General features: G+C 48.7%; 1 protein-coding gene across 1 annotated transcript in view; it reads right to left on the bottom strand.

Annotated features, from left to right (window-relative positions):
• Positions 1 to 8,696, bottom strand: part of LOC143961822 (phospholipid scramblase 1-like) — a 53,205-nt gene extending 44,509 nt beyond the window's left edge. The window contains exon 1 of the mRNA XM_077471156.1: positions 8,547 to 8,696. The gene's annotated coding sequence lies outside the window, so the exon portion shown is untranslated. The remainder of the gene's footprint in view (positions 1 to 8,546) is intronic.
• Positions 8,697 to 12,751: the final 4,055 nt, after the last annotated feature.

The following is a 12,751-nucleotide window of genomic DNA, read 5'->3' as shown; positions in this document are numbered from 1 at the left end:
GAGTTGATGACATTAGCATCTAACAGTTTGTGTCCCAACAGTGTGATTCAGTCTATTGCTAATATGGCAAATACCTATCCAGAGTCTGTGTGTCTTGGGGGGGGGGGACACGGACCTGAGTCCAGTGTATTGTCCATGTGTACCCCCACATACCTCAGTCCAGTGTATTGTCCATGTGTACCTCCACATACCTCAGTCCAGTGTATTGTCCATGTGTACCCCCAGATACCTCAATCCAGTGTATTGTCCATGTGTACCCCCAGATACCTCAATCCAGTGTATTGTCCATGTGTACCCCCAGATACCTCAGTCCAGTGTATTGTCCATGTGTACCCCCAGATACCTCAATCCAGTGTATTGTCCATGTGTATCTCCAGATACCTCAGTCCAGTGTATTGTCCATGTTTACCCCCAGATACCTCAGTCCAGTGTATTGTCCATGTGTACCCCCAGATACCTCAGTCCAGTGTATTGTCCATGTTTACCCCCAGATACCTCAATCCAGTGTATTGTCCATGTGTACCCCCAGATACCTCAATCCAGTGTATTGTCCATGTGTACCCCCAGATACCTCAGTCCAGTGTATTGTCCATGTTTACCCCCAGATACCTCAATCCAGTGTATTGTCCATGTGTACCCCCAGATACCTCAATCCAGTGTATTGTCCATGTTTACCCCCAGATACCTCAATCCAGTGTATTGTCCATGTGTACCCCCAGATACCTCAATCCAGTGTATTGTCCATGTGTACCCCCAGATACCTCAGTCCAGTGTATTGTCCATGTGTACCCCCAGATACCTCAGTCCAGTGTATTGTCCATGTGTACCCCCACATACCTCAGTCCAGTGTATTGTCCATGTGTACCTCCACATACCTCAGTCCAGTGTATTGTCCATGTGTACCCCCAGATACCTCAATCCAGTGTATTGTCCATGTGTACCCCCAGATACCTCAATCCAGTGTATTGTCCATGTGTATCTCCAGATACCTCAGTCCAGTGTATTGTCCATGTTTACCCCCAGATACCTCAGTCCAGTGTATTGTCCATGTGTACCCCCAGATACCTCAGTCCAGTGTATTGTCCATGTGTACCCCCAGATACCTCAGTCCAGTGTATTGTCCATGTTTACCCCCAGATACCTCAGTCCAGTGTATTGTCCATGTGTACCCCCAGATACCTCAGTCCAGTGTATTGTCCATGTTTACCCCCACATACCTCAGTCCAGTGTATTGTCCATGTGTACCTCCACATACCTCAGTCCAGTGTATTGTCCATGTGTACCTCCACATACCTCAGTCCAGTGTATTGTCCATGTGTACCCCCAGATACCTCAATCCAGTGTATTGTCCATGTGTACCCCCAGATACCTCAATCCAGTGTATTGTCCATGTGTATCTCCAGATACCTCAGTCCAGTGTATTGTCCATGTGTACCCCCAGATACCTCAGTCCAGTGTATTGTCCATGTTTACCCCCAGATACCTCAGTCCAGTGTATTGTCCATGTGTACCCCCAGATACCTCAGTCCAGTGTATTGTCCATGTGTACCCCCAGATACCTCAGTCCAGTGTATTGTCCATGTGTACCCCCAGATACCTCAGTCCAGTGTATTGTCCATGTGTACCCCCAGATACCTCAGTCCAGTGTATTGTCCATGTGTACCCCCAGATACCTCAGTCCAGTGTATTGTCCATGTTTACCCCCAGATACCTCAGTCCAGTGTATTGTCCATGTGTACCCCCAGATACCTCAGTCCAGTGTATTGTCCATGTGTACCCCCAGATACCTCAGTCCAGTGTATTGTCCATGTGTATCTCCAGATACCTCAGTCCAGTGTATTGTCCATGTGTACCCCCAGATACCTCAATCCAGTGTATTGTCCATGTGTACCCCCAGATACCTCAGTCCAGTGTATTGTCCATGTGTATCTCCACATACCTCAGTCCAGTGTGTTGTCCATGTGTACCCCCAGATACCTCAATCCAGTGTATTGTCCATGTGTACCCCCAGATACCTCAATCCAGTGTATTGTCCATGTGTACCCCCAGATACCTCAATCCAGTGTATTGTCCATGTGTATCTCCAGATACCTCAGTCCAGTGTATTGTCCATGTGTACCCCCAGATACCTCAGTCCAGTGTATTGTCCATGTTTACCCCCAGATACCTCAGTCCAGTGTATTGTCCATGTGTACCCCCAGATACCTCAGTCCAGTGTATTGTCCATGTTTACCCCCAGATACCTCAGTCCAGTGTATTGTCCATGTTTACCCCCAGATACCTCAGTCCAGTGTATTGTCCATGTGTACCCCCACATACCTCAGTCCAGTGTATTGTCCATGTGTACCCCCCAGATACCTCAATCCAGTGTATTGTCCATGTGTATCTCCAGATACCTCAGTCCAGTGTATTGTCCATGTGTATCTCCAGATACCTCAGTCCAGTGTATTGTCCATGTGTACCTCCATATACCTCAATCCAGTGTATTGTCCATGTGTACCCCCAGATACCTCAATCCAGTGTATTGTCCATGTGTACCCCCAGATACCTCAGTCCAGTGTATTGTCCATGTGTACCTCTATATATCTCAATCCAGTGTATTGTCCATGTGTACCTCCAGATACCTCAGTCCAGTGTATTGTCCGTGTGTACCCCCAGATACCTCAGTCCAGTGTATTGTCCATGTGTACCCCCAGATACCTCAGTCCAGTGTATTGTCCATGTGTACCTCCACATACCTCAGTCCAGTGTGTTGTCCATGTGTACCCCCAGATACCTCAATCCAGTGTATTGTCCATGTGTACCCCCAGATACCTCAATCCAGTGTATTGTCCATGTGTATCTCCAGATACCTCAGTCCAGTGTATTGTCCATGTGTACCCCCAGATACCTCAGTCCAGTGTATTGTCCATGTTTACCCCCAGATACCTCAGTCCAGTGTATTGTCCATGTGTACCCCCAGATACCTCAGTCCAGTGTATTGTCCATGTGTACCCCCAGATACCTCAGTCCAGCGTATTGTCCATGTGTACCCCCAGATACCTCAGTCCAGTGTATTGTCCATGTTTACCCCCAGATACCTCAGTCCAGTGTATTGTCCATGTGTACCCCCAGATACCTCAGTCCAGTGTATTGTCCATGTGTACCTCCACATACCTCAGTCCAGTGTGTTGTCCATGTGTACCCCCAGATACCTCAATCCAGTGTATTGTCCATGTGTACCCCCAGATACCTCAATCCAGTGTATTGTCCATGTGTATCTCCAGATACCTCAGTCCAGTGTATTGTCCATGTGTACCCCCAGATACCTCAGTCCAGTGTATTGTCCATGTTTACCCCCAGATACCTCAGTCCAGTGTATTGTCCATGTGTACCCCCAGATACCTCAGTCCAGTGTATTGTCCATGTGTACCCCCAGATACCTCAGTCCAGCGTATTGTCCATGTGTACCCCCAGATACCTCAGTCCAGTGTATTGTCCATGTTTACCCCCAGATACCTCAGTCCAGTGTATTGTCCATGTGTACCCCCAGATACCTCAGTCCAGTGTATTGTCCATGTGTACCCCCAGATACCTCAGTCCAGCGTATTGTCCATGTGTACCCCCAGATACCTCAGTCCAGTGTATTGTCCATGTGTACCCCCAGATACCTCAGTCCAGTGTATTGTCCATGTTTACCCCCAGATACCTCAGTCCAGTGTATTGTCCATGTGTACCCCCAGATACCTCAGTCCAGTGTATTGTCCATGTGTACCCCCAGATACCTCAGTCCAGTGTATTGTCCATGTGTACCCCCAGATACCTCAGTCCAGCGTATTGTCCATGTGTACCCCCAGATACTTGTAATCCTCCCCTACATCCACACCCACCCCTCGGAGTCACCACCGGTGCCAAATCCACCATCAATACCCGTCTCTCAGTAGTGTTGTGGGAATTTTATGAAGATTTTATTTTAACAGACACGCCCATAAGACTCCTCTAGTCATTGTTGTATTTCCTGTGCTGCCATTCATATTCTGTGTTACATCCTTATTTGGTCATTTCCTGTGAGGTCACACCCCCCAGTTTGGGACTTCCTGTTTATGTGTAAATAAAAGCAGATGCACGGCCCAGAAAAGGCAGTGATACTAATAGAGCTGAGAACCTTAGAAACAAAAAAAAAAAGTGCTTCAATCTAAAATCACTTCCCATTGACTTCAATGCAAAAAACGCCCCCTATTGACTTTAATGCAAAATTGTGTCCATTGACTTCAACGCAAAAACACCTGCTATTGACCTCAATGCACTTCAATGACTTCAATGCAAAAGCGCATCCCATTGACTTCAATGCAAAAATCACGTCCTATTGACTTCAATGCAAAAGCGCGTCCCGTTGACTTCAATGAAAAAGCATGTTCTATTGAGACAATACAGTGTGAGAATAGTGAATATTCACTCCCTATTCTCACACACTTGGGTGGGCTCTGAGTGCATTCTCTGTGCCCCGATCCCACCGTATTTTGAAGCCTAATAAAGCCTCTGGCTCTAATCTGTGCTTCAAAAAAACACCCACCCCCGCATTGGAATCTATGCGCCCGGCATCCTGAAAGGGGCCAGACACATGGACATGGGGGGTGGCAGCGATGGATAGAAGAGGCGGGGCCTGTGTATAGCTAAGCTCATCCATCCCCCCATAGCTGAGCTCCTCCAACCTCCATAGTTGAGCTCCTCAATCCTCCATAACTAAGCTTCAGCTCCATAGTTGAGCTCCCCCACCCTCTATAGCTAAGCTCCTCCACCTCCCATAACTAAGCTCCTCCACTCACCATAGCTGAGCTCCTCCACCCCCCATAGCTAAGCTCCTCCATCCCCCATAGCTAAGCTCCTCCATCCCCCATAGCTAAGCTCCTCCATCCCCCATAGCTAAGCTCCTCCATCCCCCATAGCTAAGCTCCTCCACTCCCCATAACTGAGCTCCTCCACTCCCCATAACTGAGCTCCTCCACTCCCCATAACTGAGCTCCTCCACCCCCCATAGCTAAGCTCCTCCATCCCCCATAGCTAAGCTCCTCCATCCCCCATAGCTAAGCTCCTCCACTCCCCATAACTGAGCTCCTCCATCCCCCATAGCTAAGCTCCTCCATCCCCCATAGCTAAGCTCCTCCACTCCCCATAACTGAGCTCCTCCACTCCCCATAACTGAGCTCCTCCACCCCCCATAGCTAAGCTCCTCCATCCTCCATAGCTAAGCTCCTCCATCCCCCATAGCTAAGCTCCTCCACTCCCCATAACTGAGCTCCTCCACTCCCCATAACTGAGCTCCTCCACTCCCCATAACTGAGCTCCTCCATCCCCCATAGCTAAGCTCCTCCATCCCCCATAGCTAAGCTCCTCCACTCCCCATAACTGAGCTCCTCCACTCCCCATAACTGAGCTCCTCCACTCACCATAACTGAGCTCCTCCACCACCCATAGCTAAGCTCCTCCACCACCCATAGCTAAGCTCCTCCACCACCCATAGCTAAGCTTCTCCACTCCCCATAACTGAGCTCCTCCACTCCCCATAACTGAGCTCCTCCACCCCCCATAGCTAAGCTCCTCCACCACCCATAGCTAAGCTCCTCCACCCCCCATAGCTAAGCTCCTCCACCCCCCATAGCTAAGCTCCTCCACCACCCATAGCTAAGCTCCTCCACCACCCATAGCTAAGCTCCTCCACTCCCCATAACTGAGCTCCTCCACTCCCCATAACTGAGCTCCTCCACCCCCCCATAGCTAAGCTCCTCCACCACCCATAGCTAAGCTCCTCCACCACCCATAGCTAAGCTTCTCCACTCCCCATAACTGAGCTCCTCCACTCCCCATAACTGAGCTCCTCCACCCCCCATAGCTAAGCTCCTCCACCACCCATAGCTAAGCTCCTCCACCCCCCATAGCTAAGCTCCTCCACCCCCCATAGCTAAGCTCCTCCACCACCCATAGCTAAGCTCCTCCACCACCCATAGCTAAGCTCCTCCACTCCCCATAACTGAGCTCCTCCACTCCCCATAACTGAGCTCCTCCACCCCCCCATAGCTAAGCTCCTCCACCACCCATAGCTAAGCTCCTCCACCCCCCATAGCTAAGCTCCTCCACCCCCCATAGCTAAACTCCTCCACCACCCATAGCTAAGCTCCTCCACTCCCCATAACTGAGCTCCTCCACCCCCTATAGCTAAGCTCCTCCATCCCCCATAGCTGAGCTCCTCCACTCCCCATAACTGAGCTCCTCCACCCCCCATAACTTAGCTCCTCCACCCCCCATAACTGAGCTCCTCCTTCCCTTATAACTGAGCTCCTCCTTCCCTTATAACTGAGCTCCTCCATCCCCCATAACTGAGCTCCTCCATCCCCATAATTGAGCTCCTCTATTCCCCACAGCTGATCTCCTTCACCCCCCATAGCTGAGCTCCTCCTTCCCTTATAACTGAGCTCCTCCATTCCCATAATTAAGCTCCTCTATTCACCATAGCTGATTTCCCTCACCCCCCCCCCTATAGCTGACCTCCTCCATCCCAGATAGCTAAGCTCCTCCACCCCCCATAACTGAGCTCCTCCATCCCCATAGCTGACCTTCTTCATCCACCTTAGCTGACCTCCTCAACCCCCCTTAGCTGACCTCCTCTACCCCCTATAACTGAGCTCCTCCACCCTCAATAAATGAGGTACCCCACCCCCCATAGATGAGGTCCTCCATAACTGAGCTCCTCCACCCCCCTTAGTCATTTTGTTGGCCTTCACTGAACTCTTTCTAATTCACTAATGTCTTTCCTGAGAATTTGTGTCCAAAACAGAACTTCGTATGTAGGATGAGGGTGATCTGGTGTTATGTAATGACCTTTGTTACTGCATGAGAGTAGTCTGCTGGCTTTGTTAGCTGCGGCTTGGCATTGCATGGTATTGCTAACACTGCGATCTACAAGCGCCCCCAGCCTGGTGAGGGTTAGAGCAGATGCTGGAACCTTCACTTGTTGCAGATTGCAGTGTCTGCGCCCCCCCCCCCCCCCACGCGCACACACACACACATTCCTGTACAACTCCTGCCTGGCTGCAGCTTGCCTGCCCTTCCCTTCTGTAATGTTTATATTTTGGCAGCGGCTGCGTCCCCGTCACCATAGAAACCTCAGCGCTGCCGGCTGACAGCGAGCAGGTAATGGCGGCCTGTAGGAGACAACCTTCCTCAGTGACACTGGCATTGCTTGGATTGTAAAAAAACTGGGGAACCTTTGCCCCGCCCCCTCCTGTCAGGAGAGAAGTAATGCAGCCTGCAGCGGAAAACGCTGGGTGTTGCCAAACTATTACCAGTAGAGGGCGCTTTTGAGACACTTTGACCAGAAGCTATGTACAATATAGTGTATATGGTGCAGGAGTCTGTAAGGTGGAGTGCGGGGGCCCAGGGTGTGCAATGAACAGTGTAGGGGTCCTAAGTACAGAATGTAAGTGCAAAATTCTGCCCACAATTTATGCCTTCCCCCGCTCTACCCTTTTTAACCACTTGCCAACCACGCTATATAAAAATAACAGCTACATCGCGGTCGGCCAGTTCTGGGAGGGCGTCGTATGACGTTATTGAAAGTCAGTGCCTTCTCTCTGCTGTCATTTTCCCTTTTTTTTTACACTTTTTTGGTGAATGGGTAGGGGACCAAATATACACCATACCCATTCACATAGGGGGCGGGATCTGAGGGCCCCCCTTGTCAAAAGGGGCTTCCAGATTCTGATAAGCCCCACGCCCCCAGACCCCCACGACCACAAGGTAAGGGTTGTGGGAATGAGGCCCTTGTCCCCATAAACATGGAGACAAGGTGCTTTGGGGGGACCCTCACGCCATTTCTTAAACATTTTGGCGCGGGTACTGAACTGGGGGGAACCCACTCCATTTTTTTCAATGATTTTTTTTTTTTTTATGTATATTGCCAGGATCCGGCAATACATTACAGCTGAGAGCAGGAAAGATGCTCCACTTTACAGGCAGACTAAGGGGACCCCCCCCAGACATGATATTTAAAGGAATGTTTCACTGCTATTGTTTTACTTTAAGCTTTATTAAAATCAGTGCTCCTGAAAAAACATCAGTTTTAAAAACGTTAAATGACTTTTATTTGTAGTTTACCGCCAACATGATTGGAGGTTTCATGTTATCACTCACTGTACTGTCTCCCCCACTGTTTACATTTCTCCTGCATGTGGGTGGGCAGGAAATTCAATCAGCATGGGCAGCAGAAACCCCTCCCTGATCATGGTGGATGTTACCCCCCCCCCCCCCCACCCCCCATCTGTCGCTTTCACCCCTTTGTCTACAAACCACAGAAATCCTCCCTCTGCCTGCTAATCCGGTAAATGTAATGAAATGACGGAGCAAACATTGGCAAACAGCTGAGCATGGCTCACTTCCAAGAGACAGAAACAGAACAATTCCAGACTGTATACAGGATGGGGGAGGGGATCAGAGATATTCGTGACCCTGTACCCCCCCCCTCCGAGCAATCCACCTACCTCTGTACCCCCCTCTCCGAGCAATCCACTTACCTCTGTCCCTAAGAGACTGGTACCAGAAATACAGCGTGGTCTGAGAAGGGTGGAGACAGGGAGGTGACAGGACTGGAGGAGGGAGAGAAAGAGACCGAGGGAGGGAGAGAGAGGGGAAAGGGAGGGAGGGAGATAGAGGGGAGGGGGAGAGAGGGGGAGATAGAGGGGAGGGGGAGAGAGGGGGGACAGAGAGGGGGAGATAGAGGGGAGGGGGAGAGAGAGGAGGGAGGGGGTAGAGAGAGAGGAAGGAAGAGAGAGAGGGGAGGGGGAGAGAGAGAGGGAGGGGGAGAGAGAGAGGGGGGAAGATAGTGAGGGGAGGGGGAGAGAGAGGGGAAAGGGAGGGGAGAGAGGAGAGAGAGAGGAGGGAGGGGGGAGAGAGGGAGGGAGAGAGGGGGAGAGAGAGAGGAGAGGGGAAGAAGGAGAGAGAGGGGGGAGAGATATAGAGGGGGAGGGGGAGATAGAGGCAAGAGAGAGAGGGGGAGTGAGAGGGGGGAGCGTGAGAGGGGGCAGAGAGAGGGAGGGGGAGATAGAGGGGAGATAGAGGGGGAGAGGAAGAGAGAGGAGGGGGGGAGAGAGTGAGAGGGGCAGAGAGACAGAGGGGGAGAGAGAGGGAAGATAGAAATAGAGGGAGGGGGGGAGGGAGAGAGAGGTGTGTATACTTTATTCTACATGAGTTGGGCTTTAAATTCTAAGTTCTTGTAGAGCCCTTTTTAGCTGCTTTAAGAAAAATGTACTTCCAAATAGCACAGCACCAAAGAATATGCTTGTAAATAAATAAATATATATATATATATATATATATATATATATATATATATATATATATATATATATATATATATACACACACACAGTGCCTTGCGAAAGTATTCGGCCCCCTTGAACTTTTCAACCTTTTGCCACATTTCAGGCTTCAAACATAAAGATATAAAAAAAAATTTTTTTTTGTGAAGAATCACCAACAAGTGGGACACAATTGTGAAGTGGAACGAAATCTATTGGATATTTTAAACTTTTTTAGCAAATAAAAAACTGAAAAGTGGTGGGTGCAAAATTATTCGGCCCCTTTACTTTCAGTGCAGCAAACTCACTCCAGAAGTTCAGCGAGGATCTCTGAATGATCCAATGTTGTCCTAAATGACTGATGGTGATAAATAGAATCCACCTGTGTGTAATCAAGTCTCTGTATAAATGCACCTGCTCTGTGATAGTCTCAGGGTTCTGTTGAAAGCGCAGAGAGCATCATGAAGACCAAGGAACACACCAGGCAGGTCCGTAATACTGTTGTGGAGAAGTTTAAAGTCGGATTTGGATACAAAAAGATTTCCCAAACTTTAAACATCCCAAGGAGCACTGTGCAAGCGATCATTTTGAAATGGAAGGAGTATCAGACCACTGTAAATCTACCAAGACCTGGCCGTCCCTCTAAACTTTCAGCTCAGACAAGGAGAAGACTGATCAGAGATGCAGCCAAGAGGCCCATGATCACTCTGGATGAACTGCAGAGAACTACAGCTGAGGTGGGAGAGTCTGTCCATAGGACAACAATCAGTCATCACTGCACAAATCTGGCCTTTATGGAAGAGTGGCAAGAAGAAAGCCATTTCTCAAAGATATCCATAAAAAGTCTTGTCTAAAGTTTGCCACAAGCCACCTGGGAGACACACCAAACATGTGGAAGAAGGTGCTCTGGTCAGATGAAACCAAAATCGAACTTTTTGCCCACAATGCAAAACGATATGTTTGGCGTAAAAGCAACACAGCTCATCACCCTCAACACACCATCCCCACTGTCAAACATGGTGGTGGCAGCATCATGGTTTGGGCCTGCTTTTCTTCAGCAGGGACAGGGAAGATGGTTAAAATTGAGGGGAAGATGGATGCAGCCAAATACAGGAATTCCACCAGATCAGTACAGCAAAATCTACAAAGGAATGGTTCACAAATAAACGTATCCAGGTGTTAGAATGGCCAAGTCAAAGTCCAGACCTGAATCCAATCGAGAATCTGTGGAAAGAGCTGAAAACTGCTGTTCACAAACGCTCTCCATCCAACCTCACTGAGCTCCAGCTGTTTTGCAAGGAAGAATGGGCAAGAATTTCAGTCTCTCGATGTGCAAAACTGATAGAGACATACCCCAAGCGACTTGCAGCTGTAATCACAGCAAAAGGTGTCTCTACAAAGTATTAACGCAAGGGGGTCGAATCATTCTGCACGCCCCACTTTTCATTTTTTTATTAGTTAAAAAAGTTTCAAAAATCCAATAGACTTCGTTCCACTTCACAATTGTGTCCCACTTGTTGGTGATTCTTCACAAACAATTAAAATGTTATATCTTTATGTTTGAAGCCTGAAATGTGGCAAAAGGTTGAAAAGTTCAAGGGAGCCGAATACTTTCGCAAGGCATTGTATATATTACTTATCATTATTATCATTTTAGTGGTATCATTTGGTGTGTCCATCAATTCTAAGCTCAGAGCTCCCTCTTGTGGTCAGATGGACAGATTTATAGTCCTCTGTTGTATAAAAAATGACTCGCATACGTAGATTTAGAAACCATTATTATAGAAGAGAGAACTAGCCTTCCGAAAACCAGGCTCAGGTCTGACTGGGTCTAGAAGATCATGGAGACCATCTATCTGACCATGCTTTACTGATCATTTCAAGATCTTTGGGTCTCCTGCTGGCTGTGGCCTTTTCACACCCAGCCAATCCAGACACATTTTTTTAAATTTTGCTCTCCATGGTTTAAAACAGGGGTCTCCAAACTTTCTAAAGAAAGGACCGTTTTGCTGTCTTTTAGGCATTAGGGGGGGCCAGACTGTGGCCAGTGAAAGTAGAAAATGTCTTGGCATCAGTGGGAGTAGACAATGTCCCATCATTGGTTTCAGCGGGAGGAATGGTGCCTCGTTCTTGGTATGAGTGGGAGGAATAATGCCCCATTGATGGTGTCAGCGGGAGTTGACAATGTCCCATCATTGGTTTTTGGGGGAGAAATGGTGCCTCGTTCTTGATATGAGTGGGAGGAATAATGTGCCATTGATGGTGTCAGTGGGAGTAGACAATGTCCCGTCATTGGTTTTTGGGGGAGAAATGGTGCCTCGTTCTTGGTATGAGTGGGAGGAATAATGCCCCGTTGATGGTGTCAGTGGGAGTAGACAATGTCCCGTCACTGGTTTTAGGGGGAGAAATGGTGCCTCGTTCTTGATATGAGTGGGAGGAATAATGTGCCATTGATGGTGTCAGTGGGAGTAGACAATGTCCCGTCACTGGTTTTTGGGGGAGAAATGATGCCTCGTTCTTGATATGAGTGGGAGGAATAATGCCCCATTGATGGTTTCAGTGGGAGTAGACAATGTCCCGTCACTGGTTTTAGGGGGAGAAATGGTGCCTTGTTCTTGATATGAGTGGGAGGAATAATGTGCCATTGATGGTGTCAGTGGGAGTAGACAATGTCCCATCATTGGTTTTTGGGGGAGAAATGGTGCCTCGTTCTTGGTATGAGTGGGAGGAATAATGCCCCATTGATGGTGTCAGTGGGAGTAGACAATGTCCCGTCATTGGTTTTAGCGGGAGAAATGGTGCCTCGTTCTTGGTATGAGTGGGAGGAATAATGCCCCATTGATGGTGTCAGTGGGAGTTGACAATGTCCCATCATTGGTTTTAGCGGGAGAAATGGTGCCTCGTTCTTGGTATGAATGGGAGGAATAATGCCCCATTGATGGTGTCAGTGGGAGTAGACAATGTCCCGTCATTGGTTTTAGCGGGAGAAATGGTGCCTCGTTCTTGGTATGAGTGGGAGGAATAATGCCCCATTGATGGTGTCAGTGGGAGTTGACAATGTCCCATCATTGGTTTTAGCGGGAGAAATGGTGCCTCGTTCTTGGTATGAGTGGGAGGAATAATGCCCCATTGATGGTGTTAGTGGGAGTTGACAATGTCCCGTCATTGGTTTTAGCGGGAGAAATGGCGCCTCGTTCTTGGTATGAGTGGGAGGAATAATGCCCCATTGATGGTGTTAGTGGGAGTTGACAATGTCCCGTCATTGGTTTTAGCGGGAGAAATGGTGCCTCGTTCTTGGTATGAGTGGGAGGAATAATGCCCCATTGATGGTGTCAGTGGGAGTTGACAATGTCCCATCATTGGTTTTAGCGGGAGAAATGGTGCCTCGTTCTTGGTATGAATGGGAGGAATAATGCCCCATT

Source organism: Lithobates pipiens, unplaced genomic scaffold (genome assembly GCF_037356315.1).
Source record: "Lithobates pipiens isolate NorthernLeopardFrog02 unplaced genomic scaffold, aLitPip1_a1.2 Scaffold_8, whole genome shotgun sequence".
NCBI classification, from domain to species: domain Eukaryota; kingdom Metazoa; phylum Chordata; class Amphibia; order Anura; family Ranidae; genus Lithobates; species Lithobates pipiens.
The sequence above is the reverse complement of the archived record's forward strand: the minus strand, read 5'-3'. Positions and strand labels throughout refer to the sequence as shown.